This window comes from Triticum aestivum, chromosome 5A, assembly GCF_018294505.1.
Source record: "Triticum aestivum cultivar Chinese Spring chromosome 5A, IWGSC CS RefSeq v2.1, whole genome shotgun sequence".
Lineage (NCBI taxonomy): Eukaryota > Viridiplantae > Streptophyta > Magnoliopsida > Poales > Poaceae > Triticum > Triticum aestivum.
This window is the reverse complement of record NC_057806.1, coordinates 420,322,758-420,331,091: the sequence shown is the minus strand read 5'-3', so window position 1 is coordinate 420,331,091 and position 8,334 is coordinate 420,322,758. Positions and strand designations below refer to the sequence as shown.

General features: G+C 41.5%; 2 non-coding genes across 2 annotated transcripts; both read right to left on the bottom strand.

Annotated features, from left to right (window-relative positions):
- Positions 1–3,277: 3,277 nt before the first annotated feature.
- Positions 3,278–3,351, bottom strand: TRNAW-CCA (transfer RNA tryptophan (anticodon CCA)). The gene has a single exon. It is a non-coding gene; the product is annotated as a tRNA-Trp (tRNA).
- A 2,842-nt stretch (positions 3,352–6,193) lies between these two features.
- TRNAK-UUU (transfer RNA lysine (anticodon UUU)) lies at positions 6,194–6,266 on the bottom strand. The gene has a single exon. It is a non-coding gene; the product is annotated as a tRNA-Lys (tRNA).
- Positions 6,267–8,334: the final 2,068 nt, after the last annotated feature.

The window sequence follows — 8,334 nt, the reverse complement described above, 5'->3', positions numbered from 1 at the left end:
GAATGGAGCTTATCAACTCATGAATAGCATGGACCGCCTTCTACTATACCGGGCTAAGGTGCAACAATGGAAGCATACCATGGATAATCCAGAGATACATCCTACCTATGCCGAGAGCACAAAGATCAAGCTAAGTAAACAGGTCTAGTTAAAGCCCACTGGAGTAAGGAAAATACAATAGGTTGCTTTTTTTCCCACCATACCTGGCAATGATTGGTATCCCTTGATATGTTAACACAAACTAACCAGTTGTCCCTTCCCCTAGAGGGGTTTCCTATATGGATTCGTTCCCCTGAGCATCTTCCATGAATTGACGTATATGAGCGTAGTTATCAGGTACGCCGGGAGCTGGATTCTATCCCCGGGGATAGTGATTGATGGCATAGAGTTTTGATAGAAAACTCGTATCAAAATCATACCAAAAGAAAGTCTCGATTCGAGGAACGGAATACAGGTCCATGATAGAACACAGACCGGTAAGAGAAAGGAAAGTAAGCATAGTCTTCATTGAACTGGAAGAACAATTAGATTTTTCGTCAACAAAGTAACGCTGTGCAAACTCATCTGATCCCTGTTTGGGACTTCTTCTTCATGTCACGAGCCGGAATCGAACCGGCGCTTTCCAGATGCATGGTCCGGATAGATACCTATCAGATCGCGACTTTGATTTCTCAGTTCAAGGGGAAACCTCCCTACATCTGCGGGCTGGCGGTCCTACCGGCCAGCCGACACAAAATCCAATTCGAGTTTGAAATACGGAGCCAGAAAGAGTTTTTCAATTCAATACGGAGCCTGAAAGAGTTTATAAATACAATACGGAGCCTTAAAGAGTTTATAAATACAATACGGAGCCTGAAAGAGTTTTTCAATTCAATACGGAGCCTGAAATAGTTCAATAAAAGATCAAATGGCGCAAAAGAGTTTGCTTAGAAGGGAAAATACCAAAACCGCATATAAAAAGACATAAAAAAATGAACATACATAGGTACCATAGGCAAAAGCGGCTGGCTGCTAAAACAATTCAAATGCATTTGATAAAACATTTGCATTTGGTAAAACATCTGCATTTGAGAGAAGTGAAAGTAATCCATATTTGCATTTGCGGCGACTAAATCCGGAATCTGAGAATAAGGGTTTGGATTAGGGGGAGGAGGGGAATTTATTGATTCCTCCACCTCCATGTAGTTCGAACTCACACTTTCTACGCTAAAAGCCGGCCCATTGACCGAGTTTGGGTATGACGACGAAGGGTTAAATTCCACAATCATTCCGTCCATGGAATCAGGGATAAAAAAAGGATCCATCGTGACCCCCCATCTTTTTAAGCTCTGCTCCCAAACTAAAGAGAAAGGAAAGGAGGCTGATCTTGACGTCGGTGTCGGTTTTTCCAACGAAACGAATAAGTTTTGGATTGAGATTTCACATAAGCATTGCACAATGATCCGCATTAGGCGGGGAGCAGCAATGATACCGCTGGCCGGGAATAAGTACCTATCCCTCTACTACTGACGATGTTTTTCGTTCTATTGAAATCCTGCGTCGAGCCGATGTTTCATTGATCGATACCGGGCACATCCATCACATCAACTATTTCACTTTTCATACGCATTTATTGACGGACCGGTAAACTAGACCCGAAAAACTCCTATTTTTAAAACGAAAGACCCATCACAAAATTATGGCGCAATGCTATGACGAGCGTTCTCATAGGCCGGCACCTCGATGCATCCGTCTCAAGAGTTGTACACCTTACATGTGCTTCATGCCACAATCTCTCACTTTCTGCTCCTCCATCTGTCTCCATCATATAATCGATCTCACCTCTCATGTCTGAGTGAAAAAACCATATTTGTTAGTATATATCAAGGCCGAGAGGACACGTTCCTCTCATGTCGAGATTAGTATTAGGGACCCTTAGTATTATTAACCGGTTACTATACGTACATGCAATGAGACAATCAATCTATGCTCTCATTCACATTTCATTCTAGCACTGACGACTCCAGCCCTATCTATCCCTAGAAGCAAATGGACCCTAGAAGCAAATGGAGTAAGTCCGATGGAACACTCGGATTGGAAAAGATAATTATACTTATAGGCATGGATGAAAAAAAAGCTTGGAAACTAGTTCAAATCGAACTCAAAAGCAACTAGGCAATCCAACTTCCATTGAAGCAGCTTCCCTGGAACTAGCTGCCATTGTATCGGTTGGTGCCATTTCTTCTCTTGGAGGCAGGGCAATAGATTAAGATTAGGCGGTAAGCGAAGGAACTGTAGGGCTTAGGGCTGCGGGTGAGCGCAACTTCAATAGGTCGAGGGGAGGAAGAGAAGAAAAAGCAGCTATTTCACCTGGTGTCGTAATAACCACTGTTTTCGGGTTTGAAGGCATAAGTGCAGCAGAGATCTTCTTTCATTTAAGAAGAAGCCACCATAAAGAAGAGGAAACAAGGTGTTTAAGGGACACTGACTCCCATTATTTTCTCCAGGCCTGCTTTGGCTAAATCGATGGAGGCTTAGCTTATTATGTTTCGGGCGTTTAGCTAGCTTAGAGAATAAAGAAATCTATCTCTAAAGGGGGAGCGGTACGACTATTTTAGGTTAGAGGAAGGTTGAAGAGAGAATAGCTAAAATAGCCAGTCGGGTAGGCAAGTGCGGGTGGCTGTGGTCAAAGTGAATATGTCTTGTTTCGGTTAGCGGTTTCGGCTCTCCGGCACCGAAGTAAACTCTTTCTATTGCGGGGCCTATGGAGTTTGGGGATGAGTGCTGACACTTTATTGTGCAACATTCCTGTTTCTTTCATTCCCCTTACTAGATCAAAGAGGGCATATGTGGGGTTTGAAGATGCCTGGACCTTACCACCTTATTCTAATAGCCCACATCAATGCCTCTGCCCAGAACATAGGAGCCCCCTGGGTTCAAGATCTCATATCAATTTTCAACTGCTGGGAAAGAATTGGGGTGCGGCAGGAAGAAATGGAATTCTCAATAAAAGTATAAACAGGTCTTCCCCACTGCTGCATAGAATCTGAGCTGGGTGGAATTGAAGTTCGGTTTCGATCAAGACACCCCTCCCTACTTACCTTAAAAAAACGACTAATGATCAACTGATCACAGAGGTCCTTTTCCAGCAACTTCAAATCAGAAAGCCCCGACTCCCATAAAGAATGCTTGCAGATCTTTCTTTTTATTACGATGACGATATGGACCTCATTACTGTCTCATTTTCTTATATTTATATAAGTTCTTTTTTTTGGATTCGACATAACAAGAACAGAATCACGCTCTGTAGGATTTGAACCTACGACATTGGGTTTTGGAGACACACGTTCTACCGAACTGAACTAAGAGCGCTTTCCGGGAGATAAAGCAGTAAAGAAAAGTATGATTTTTGTACCGCATGCATATAGAAAAATGAAACTCTGAATTTTGTCCAATTTGAATCGATCTCAATTGATCCCTCGTTACTGCCCATAGGAGAAGTAATAGGTAGGGATGACAGGATTTGAACCCCTGCCTTGTTTTCCACATCATAATTTATTCCTCCATCTATATACAACTTTCTTGTCATTTCTTCTTTTTGGTTTCATATAATAAATGATATACATCTGAAACCCAACCTAACGTATAAAGAATGAATATTTATCGGTAATGCTCAGGAAGAAAGAAGGGGTCATCTTTTTGATTTTTATTCCACCCTCATGTACCCTTCTTTGCATTTTTTTCTAAAGCCTGTTCAACCTCATATCACCTAGAACAAGTCATGGACTTCTTCAATGAAAGAAAGTCTCATGGAAACGTTTTCAACGAAATAAGAACCATACAAAATAGATTTCTTGATCTTTTTATTTAGGAAAACAGATTTTTTCGCAGTTTTTTCTTTTATCCTAAAGATATGCAGAACGAGTGTATTATGACATGTTCGTTGTCTAGCTTTGCATACATCGCTACTTAATCGTTTAGTGGTTATCGATGAAATTACTTCACCATAGAGAAAATATTATTGAAGTTTATATATATATATATTATTGGTTGCTTTTGTTTATGTCCAATTGGAAAAGTTGATCTTCTAAATTCATATGTTTAGCCTAAAGTACATAACTTGTGTTCCTCCCTAGTTCTTGCAAAGCCACCTAATCAAGCCTCACCTCATTTGTAGTTATAACATGTTCAGCTGAAAGCAAACTCCAAATAAAATTGGTTTACTATTAGTAACACATATACTTTTTTACCTTAGCTCTTTCTTTATTGTTCATTGAGCAGTTCAAATGCTTTGATTGCTTATCAGATAAGAGGTAAAAATATTCTTCATTCGTTTATTTTGTTAATTCCAAATTGCATTCAAATCCATTCTTTCTCATAACTTGAGAATATGTACAGCGCAGAACAGAAAAGAAGGCTGATTTGATGAGTTGTAGGGGCGGACCCACTTCCACTGATTTCTTGCGGGAAGGTTCTATAAGGGAAGAAGAATCAGAGCTGTGACCTGGTAACCTTGATTTCTTTCGGAACGTCATTACGAGAGTAACAAAGAAAGAATAACGTAGATAGGAAGGAGCAAGCCGAGCCCCAAGGATAATGAATTGGTATGCCGGGTGCTTACTTGAGCAAGAAGCCAAGTCATCGATAATCAAAGAAAGGTGTGAGTGAACGAGCCCAACTTTCCGATTCAAATATGACTCCTTTCCACTTTCAACAAATAGAGAAATCTCCGCTAGGCTAGCAGTGGGTAACCAACATAGTGCCCCATTCGTTCCATGACATTCAATCAGTTCTCCTCGGATTCCAATCCAATCTCCCAATCAGTGAGAAATAGACGGTCGGATGAGATCTCGAACGTTGTCCCTACCTACTGAGGAATCAAAAGTGTACGTAGAAAAATAGAGTGTTGGAAATGCATCGAGGAGAACTTACCTTGTGAGTCACTACTCCGGCACTGGGCAGGAATACTACTAGCGAGGCTTATAGGCGGCTAGTTCTTAAAGAAATCTGTCGGCTATAACCTAGCCTACTGAATCTGGTACGCCCGAAGCACGAAACTAGATAGGTAGCCCTACCTACGACTAGAAAAGTATCGTAGTTTTTTTCTTCCAGTAAATCTTCCACTCATTCCTTCCATTATGGAATATCATTTGGAGTGTATTTTCCCTCTCAAAAAAGGCTTCGCCCTCACTTCACTGAACTTATTGGAATTGCCTAGGACAGAGTTCATTCACTTGCCTAGCAGCCCTACTCCTCATAGTTGATCCGAATTTCTATCCCTGATTGACTCAATCAGGAAGAGGAAGACTTGATAAAAGATGAAAAGAAAGGATTGATTACCTTTTGAAGTCAAGAAAAGAAAGGAAAGGGCTATTTATGAGTTTATGTAGATGAAGTTTCAGATTCTTGGATGAGCGGAACATCTTTGAGACAAATCATCTCTACCCGGGTACATAGCTTCATCCAAACCATGGATCCACGAATTGTTGACTCGCTCTAGAAAAGAGCTTCGTAGTTGGGAGCTCTGAACCGATGATCGATATGGTTTCCTAGGATGAGAACTATGGTTTACTACTTGAAAGAAAGTTGTTTTATCTTTTTTTCACTTTTTGAGGTGTTTTGCCTAGTCTGAATTTCCCCTTCTTCTATTTGATCAAGATGGATAGCAAAAAAGCATGAATAGGCCTACTGGGATGGAAGGAGAGAAGGACTGAACGAGAAAAGGAAATACCTGTTTGTTTACCTTGGAATGAATTGCTCAACTACTTAGGTAACGAAACGAAACGTTCATCTACGATCTTTCTTAAAAAAAGATAGGACTGTACGGCAGTTCTCGTTAGTAGATTCGCAGAACAGAAGAAGAAGTTCACTCTGACTTGCGCACTACAAAAAGGCAGCCAACGACTTCGGACGTACTCCGTCTTTCGAGCCTCTGTTTAGCTTCAAAAGATAAGGCGCTAGTGCAACGAACGCTGCTTTGGTGCGTCCCACCCCAACTAACTAGTGCTTGACTTGACTTTCCCCCGCGCCCTATCCAATGAATAAGGAGAAGGCCGGCCTATCAATGACCGAGCCAGTCTGATCTCCTTTATACTGACCTCAAACAACGAGCGAAGTCGAGATGTTGATGAGAAAGGGGCTTTTCTCAAGGCCAAAGAGTGCTCTTTGAAGGCTACTATGCATCCTTACGAATACAAGAGTGTTTTTTTTGTTTTGGGTATAGCAGGACTTGAACCTGCGACCATTAGGTTAAAAGCCCAATGCTCTACCAACTGAGCTATACACCCTATTTTACAAGAAGGCTTGGTGCGGAAAAGAAAAGAGGGCGGCCTGGCCCCTTTTCTTCTTATCATATCACAAGGGCGCGGCTCTGTATGGTATAGTACTGTGGAGCAAGTTTGGGAGTCCTTTCCACTCATTGAGGATTCTATCTAAAAAAGAAGGTCAACGGGGGAGACTACTTTGAAGTCCGGGCTGAACAAACTACTTCTCCTGCTACCAAAACAGAGAAATAAGGAAATAAGATGGATTCGTCTAATAAAATACCCAATGCCTGTAGTTGAAGAATTGTTGGATGAGTTATCTTGTGCTGTTTGGTTTACTAAGCTGGATCTGAGAGCTGGTTACCATCAGATAAGATTACATGAAGCAGACGAATACAAAACGGCATTCAAGACCCACGTCACTATGAATTTTAGGCTATTTGGGCTCACAAATGCACCACCCACCCTCCAGAGTGCTATGAACACAATTCTGGCTGAGCTGACTAGGGTTTGTGTACTTGTTTTTGTTGATGACATCTTAATCTACAGCAAATCCTTGCAAGATCATGTCACCCATTTGCAGCAAGTATTTGACCTTCTGAAGCAGAATCAACTATATGTGAAGTTGAATAAATGTTCATTTGCTCAACCACAGATAGAGTACCTGGGTCATGTCATTAGTGGGCAAGGGGTGGCTACAGACTAAAAGAAGATCCTCACAGTGAAAGAGTGGCCTACTTCCAAGTCAAGCACATTAGAGTTTGGGCTTAGCAGGACAGGCGTTTCATTCACAGGAGCTTAGCTCATTTGACTGCTCAAAGACTTAAAACACCAATGCAGCACAAAGCTTTCCTTTCCTCAAGCTCATGGGATTACAATATACCATCCAATAAAAGGCTCAGAGAATAGGGCAGCTGATGCACCACTATCTAGATTACATGAGCCAGATGAACTCAATGCCATTACTTCCTGTCAACCACAATGGCTCACTGATATTGTTGCAGGTTACAACAAAGACACATTCACCCAGAATTGACTATCTGAATTGGCAGTCCTGAGCACTCACAAGAATAGCAAATATTCATTGCATAATGGGGTCATTCGATATAGAGGAAGAGTATGGGTTGGTGCAAACTTCTAAATGAAAAAAAACATCTTGCAAGCACTTCATGCCAGTGGTATTGGTGCCCACTCTGGCATTACTGCTACTTATCACCGCGTCAAGGCACTATTTGCTTGGACAGGAATCTTTCAATCAGTGGAATCTTTTGTCAACAAGTGTCAAATCTGTCAGCAAGCTAAGGTAGAACATTAAAAACTCCCTGGCCTCTTCGATCCTCTACCCATTCCTGATGAAGCATGGTCCATTATCAGCATTGACTTCATCACTGGATTACCAAAGTCCCATTACTATGATTCAATTCAGGTGGTGCACGAGACAAGCCAAACAAACAGAAACCGAATTAATACCGAAGAACACAAGCTGTGGGCCGTAAAGTGGAAACGGTTGCAGGCCAAAGCTGTCCCCCTTTGCCACTAAGACTTGAATCTTTAACCATCGGAATACCCGGTACTCTCTCTACCAAACAGGCAAGATAGTCTTATCTTGAACTCTGTCCCTTCTCTAATGATTGACAGGTTTAGTGCCTGGTAGTAAGGGTATTTTGTGGTCTATTGTCCTCCTAGGAGGTCACTCTGTAGGCTCAGCAAACAATTCACTGAAGCCATTCAAGACCGGTTGCAGGGTAGACAGACCATTGACTTGACATGACCGTAATACATACAGAATAGGAAGGATAAGCTATAAGATAGAGATCCGGATTGTTGTGCTCCGGAATAAAGAAGAATACCATCTTGTCTAATCAAATACGAATACCATCTTATTGATTTAGTCAGCTTGCATCAACACATAAGATGTGATATGAGTAGTGGGAAATAAACTCTTCTTTGATCACTTGAAACATAGTAGAAAGCATCCAAAACATAATGAAATGCTGTTCAAAAGAAGAAGCTACCTGGCCCAACCACTACACCATTTTGCCTAATGTGTGACTACCCATATCAGTTACAACATCTTCCGTTTCCAAGTTTT